This window comes from Trachemys scripta, chromosome 16, assembly GCF_013100865.1.
Source record: "Trachemys scripta elegans isolate TJP31775 chromosome 16, CAS_Tse_1.0, whole genome shotgun sequence".
Lineage (NCBI taxonomy): Eukaryota > Metazoa > Chordata > Testudines > Emydidae > Trachemys > Trachemys scripta.
The window spans coordinates 11,092,622-11,098,705 of NC_048313.1; the positions used below are offsets into that span (position 1 = coordinate 11,092,622).

At 60.7% G+C, this 6,084-nt stretch overlaps 1 long non-coding RNA gene across 1 annotated transcript; it reads right to left on the bottom strand.

Moving 5' to 3' along the window:
• Nucleotides 1-1,377: 1,377 nt before the first annotated feature.
• LOC117888408 lies at nucleotides 1,378-4,899 on the bottom strand. The gene is made up of 4 exons (XR_004648329.1): nucleotides 3,412-4,899; nucleotides 3,174-3,265; nucleotides 2,890-2,931; nucleotides 1,378-2,556 (listed from the first exon to the last, which is right to left on the bottom strand). It is a non-coding gene; the product is annotated as an uncharacterized LOC117888408 (long non-coding RNA).
• Between the last annotated feature and the right edge of the window lie 1,185 nt (nucleotides 4,900-6,084).

The window sequence follows — 6,084 nt, forward strand, 5'->3', positions numbered from 1 at the left end:
GGAACATGGAAACCCTAACATCACCTGCCAGGAGATTCCACTGCTGTAGTCTGGAGCCCAACAGCTCTGCCTTGCTCTTGGGTAGTTCCAAATCCCTGACAAGGTCATTCAGTTCTCCTTCTGTTATGAGGTGTGGTTCAGATGAGGAGGATGGGAGAAAATGTGGGTCCTGTGACATTGATGGTTCAGGACCAGAAGTTTCATCCTCTTCCTCTTCCTCGTCTGACTCAAGTGAGAATGATTCTGGTGCATCAGGAACCGGCAGTCCTTCTCCGTGGGGTACTGGACGTATAGCTGATGGAATGTTAGGATAATGCACAGTCCACTTTTTCTTCTCTGACACACCTTTCCCAACTGGAGGCACCATGCAGAAGTAACAATTGCTGGGATGATCTGTTGGCTCTCTCCAAATCATTGGCACTGCAAAAGGCAGAGATTTCCTTTTCCTGTTCAACCACTGGCGAAGATTTGTTGCACAAGTGCTGCAGCATATGTGTGGGGCCCACTTCTTGTCCTGATCTCCAATTTTGCAGCCAAAATAAAGGTGATAGGCTTTCTTAACCATAGTGGTTATATTGCGCTTTTGTGATGCAAAAGTCACTTCACCACAAACATAGCAGAAGTTATCTGCACTGTTCACACAAGTATGAGGCATCTCTGCTCACTTTGGCTAAACAGAAATGTGTCCCTTTGCAAAATCAAACACTGACAAATAAGAGAGCATGACGCTGTATGATTTCTAGAGCTGATATAGGGCAATTTGTTCAGCAGAGTGATGTAAGCTTCGTTATGATTGCACTTCTAGGAATAACATGATGCAATTCATATCATGTATGATGCAATACCAGCTACAGATTGCATCATTCATTGTTTTGCCTAAAAAGCAAGTACTGTCCAAACCCAGTCATAGATTTATTCATAGATCCAGTCAAAGATGTATTTTAGTCATTTCTGGTTTAAACTGAGATCCCTTCCCTTTATAACTCACTTATCCTCCGCCATTCCCAAGTCAAGAGTCGTATATACTGACCCAATAGCGTATCTTGAAAACTAGAGCCAATCAACAATTTTAAGCATCATTTTCGTTCTCAGTGACCCAGAATTAGTAAAGTTTGACTACATTTATTTCAGAAGCATTTTGGCTGAAGAGCAGTGTTATTTATTCCTCATAACACAAGAACTAGGGGTCAGCAAATGAAATTACTTCACAAAACGCAGTCAACCCGTGGAACTCCTTGCCAGAGGAGGTTGTGAAGGCCAAACTATAACAGGGTTCAGAAAAGAACTAGAGAAGTTCCTGGAGGATAGGTCCATCAATGGCTATTAGCCAGGATGGGCAGGGATGGTGTCCCTAGCCTCTATTTGCCAGGAGCTGGGAATGGGCGACAGGGGATGGATCAGTGGATGGTTCCCTGTTCTGTTCATTCCCTGTGGGGCACCTGGCACTGGCCACTGTCAGCAGACAGGACACTGGGCTAGATGGACCCTTGGTCTGACCCAGTATCACCCAACGGGACAATGGGTGAAATGGAGAATAAAATGGGAATGTGCTTCCCAGAGCCCCGAGGTCCCGAACCCACCCCTGGCAGCTCCTGTGCGGTTCAGCGCCCCCAGAGCCGGGCACAGAGAGAACGGCCCAGTGCCTCCTGTCTGCCAGGGATGGGCCTGGAGCCTCCCGCTGCCCGGCTGGAACCAGCCGCTGGGACCCAGGCCAGACACAGCTCCGGCCGTGCCTCCGGCACACAGCTCACCACGGTCACCGCGCCCAGCGCTGCCGGCTCTGGGCAGGGACCTCTGGAGCCCCTTTGGGGACTGGTCTGGAGACGTCAGAGCCCGGGGACCCGCGAGCCTCTCAGTCCCCTGTGCCCTCCGCCAGGGGCCCCGGGTCCCGGCCAGGCGGGTCGGATTCGCTGCTCACAGCTCTGTAGGGGAGAACTGCCCCGGGGAGGAGAAGATGCGGGGCCGGGCGCTGGGGGGAGGGTTGGGGGGAAGCCCTGGGCAGGGTGCCCTGGCCCTGGTTTGGGCACCAGCCGGGCACTGGGGAGACCCGGGTCCGAGTCCCTGCAGCCCCACAGACTCCCCGTGGGACCCGGCCGGTCACAGAGCCGCCTGGGCCCCTCTGTGCAGTGGGGAGCTCCCGCGGCCTGGTGTGGGACACAGAGTGCCAGGCTCAGGTCAGGCAGGTAGAGAACAGGGCACGTGCCCAGGCTGGGGGTGTTTGGTCGTGAGACGTCACCAAACCAAATCCTGTGCTGGGCACAGCGGAGCTGGAGCCAGTCACAGGCGCCGACTTTCTGATTTCCTCACAGGGGCCCAGACGCTGCGGTGATGGGCCCCAGGGAAGCAGCATGGACAGACAGACGGATGCACCCCCTGGGGTGGGTGGTGACTGTTCCTGCCCTTCATCGACGGGACATCCCCGGGGCAGCAGGACCCAGGCTCAGGGACTCGCCTTTCCCAGCATGCCCCGGGCCCCTCCCAGCATGCACCGGGGGGCAGAAGGGGGCGTCACTTCTTCAGGTCCTCGTACATGTCCGGCTGTCGGGGCTGCAGCGTCTGGGGGAAACGGGAACAATTCAGCCAGAGACGCCACAGGGGAGAGCTGAGGACCCCGCCCTGCAGGACACAGCCCCCCAGGTCCCCCCACTGGCCCCAAAGCCCCTCCCATGCTGGAGGCCCATCTCCTCCCCCCCAGTGCTGGGTCCCCCGCTCAGCCCTGGGGCTCCTGGCTGCTCCCCCTGTGGCTCACTCTGCCCCCCCCCAGCTCTGGGATGTGATAACCAGCCCCGTTCCCAACCATAGGGCTTGGGGGGGGCATCTCCTCCCCTCCCCCCACTGGGTCCAACCACCCCTCAGGGGGAGGATACAGCACAAGGGGCCGGTGCTCACCTGGTATGTGGGGCTGGGGTCAGGGGGGTTCCCGGACTGGGCCTGGGGGAGACAGAGGCAAGAGGGTCGTTACCACCAGACCCCAGAGACCCCCCTCCCTCCAGCTTAGCTTGGGGGGGGGGGAGACCCTGGGACAGTCAATGGGACCCTGGGTTTGTGTAACCCCCCCACCCCGGCCCAAAGAGGACAGGGTAAACTAGCTGGGGGTCGGGACTGAGTGGCGCCTGCAGAGGAAGGGGCGGGACTGGAATAGCAGAGGGAGGGGCTGAGCCCTTGTCACTCACCACAGACCCCACCCAGGCTGTAGGAGGCTGGTTCTTGTACACCAGGACGGGTGCCCCGTTCTCCTTGGGGGTTTCATTCCGGCAGCGAGCATCTGGGAGGAATCAGAGATGCTGGAATTGGGGTCTGTCTCCCAGCCCCGCTGCTCTAACCACTAGACCCCACTCCCCTCCCAGAGCCGGGGAGAGAACCCAGGAGTCCTGGCTCCCCGGAGGGGTGGGGTGGGGGGCTGTTACTCACAGAGGAGATAGACCCCGGTTCCGACCAGCGCCGCCCCCACCAGTGACCCGATGACGATCCCAGCGACAAGAGAGAGACCTGAAGGAGCATCTGGGCGATGGAGGAGAGACGTGGAGGGTGGGGGAAGGGATTTGGATCAGATGGTTCAGCCACAATCCCCCCACCCCGCTCCCTGCAGCCCAGCACCCCCCAGCACCCATTGGGGACAGCACTGACTGCCAGGGGAGAGCGCCCCCTACTGAGCCCCTGTCCCTCTCCCTGCAGCCCAGGTCCCCTAGCGCCACTCTGGGGCATTGGTGCCAGAACTGGGATCCCTCCTGCCTCTTCCCTCAGGGCAGCCCCCATCCACCTGTCCCCCTCCGACCTCCCTGTCCTGCCCACTGGCTAATTCACTCTCCAGCACCCCTTGCTGGGGGGCACCAAGCAGCGCGCGGCCGTGGGGGGCAGGCGCACCAGGAAGGAGCCAGTAAGTCCCAGGAGAGAATCAACAGAGCAAAGGAGAAAACAGCAGCTCAGAGAGATGGTGCCTCCCCTTCCTCCCTCCGGGATCTGCCCCATCCGCTACCCACACCAGGAGGCAGCACCGGGGCCAGCAGCGCCCAGATCTCAGACGGGGACACAGACCCGGTGCACGGCTGGGGGCCTGGTGCCAACCCGTAGGCTAATAGTGGGTACAGACCGACACACCCCCCCGCATGGCCACACGCCGGAGGCGCCAGGTGGACAGGAATCTGCTGTCAGAGCTGCAGTGGGGCGTCCCACAGGGGACAGATGCCCCGGAGGGGCGGGGGGCAGAGACAGGACGGAGCCGGGAGGGAGAGACGGGCACAGAGCAGGGCACTCGACGCGCTGATCGGACGGGTCGGGCATCGCTTGGAAAGCGACAGGTAGCGTCCGGCCCAGCTGCAGCACGGCTGGGAGCAGCCCCCACAGGACAGAGCCCACGGGGTGGAGCTGGGCCCTGGACAGGGCCAGAGCGCAGGGGGATGTGGCTGGACTGACAGTGAACTAGCCGAGAGCGCCTAGCACAGGGAGCGGGATCGGCGCAGGCAGTGACAGGTGATAGAGCTGTGTCTGATCCAGACAGACGGGAGCGTCCCCTGGGGAACAGAGCCCGAGGGGTGAATCCAGGGCTAGAAGCTCACACGGCTTCACCTCCTGGGTCTGACCTGGGAGCATTCAGCATCTGCCCCTCCATGCGCTTCCCACAGCGAGTCCACCCAGGCGGGGTCCTGGGGAAGCCAGAGGGTCCTGCACCCCCACGTCGCAGTCAGACGTGACTCTCAGACAGCCAGTAACATAGAGGTTTATTAGACGACAGGAACACGGTCTAAAACAGAGCTTGTAGGTCCAGCGAATGGGACCCCTCTGCCGGGTCCATTCTAGGGCCCAGCGAGGCAGACCCCCGTCTGCCCTCCCTTCCAGTCCCCAGCCAGCTCCAAACTCCCACCCCCATCCAGCCCCTCCTCTCTGGGCTTTGTCTCTTTCCGGGTCCAGGAGGTCACCTGATCCCTTTGTCTCCAACACCTTCAGTTGGCACCTTTGCAGAGGAGGGGCCCAGGCCATCAGTTGCTAGGAGACAGAGTGTCGGGCATTTATGTACCCTGGCCCTTTGCTCTGCAGCAACCAGACACCCTGATCCCACCCCCTAGAGACTTAAGAACTGCATAGGGGAAACTGAGGCACACACAGTATTCAGAGGAAACATTAAGAACAGTCCCACTTCGTCACACCCCAGACCTGGCTTCAGAGACAGGCAGAGCCCAGGGCGCAGGAACGGTGCTGACCCACGGGGTTGGTGCACAGAGTAACAGGCGACAGGGGACATCGCAGGCAGACAGGGAGCCCGGCTGGAGACGGGACAGATTCGGAGAGGCCGGGGCGCTGGCTGGACAGACAGAGGTGTGTGTCGGGCGCGCTGCCCAGCTACTCACCCAGCACCTCGGTCTCCGCACTAGCCGTGAGGCCGGTGACGGGGTTGTGAGCCTAGCACTTGTACGTGCCCAGCTGATCCAAGGTCGTGGGGTTAAAGGTCAAGCTGCTCCCGGTCTCCTTAGTGTCGGTGCCGTTGAGAACCCAGCGATAGCTCGGGGCTGGGACGGAGTCGGCGACGCACGTCAGGGTCAGCGGGTGGGGCAGGCACCTGTTTATACCTTGCCCTGCTGGTGCCCTCCCTCCCCCGATCCCGTCCCTCTGTGTAGATGGGCCACAGCCCGCCAGGATAGACCCCCCAGGACCCACGGGCCTGACAGGCCGCTGCTGCCTTGGGAACAGGACGCCAGCACCCGGCTGCTTCCTGTCAGGATGGGGGGTGGGAGGAGGCACACAGGTGCTTCGCAGCCCTCCCCTCTCCCAGCACCCACCTGGAGGAGACGCCGAGGGGGTTTCCGGTTGGAGACAGACAGGTCATCGTCAGCCAGTGGCCCTCACTCACCTGAGCCGCTGCTGGGGCTTTGGTGAGTGTTCGACCCTGTGATCCGGAGCCTGCACCTAGCACCCAAAGTCCCTCCCAGAGCCCAACCTCTCAACCGTCCTACACCCCAATCCCCTGCCCCAACCCAGGGCCTGCACCCCAGACCCCCTCCCCCCACCCAAACTCCCTCCCAGAGCCCAACCTCTCAACCGTCCTACACCCCAATCCCCTGCCCCAACCCAGGGCCTGCACCCCAGACC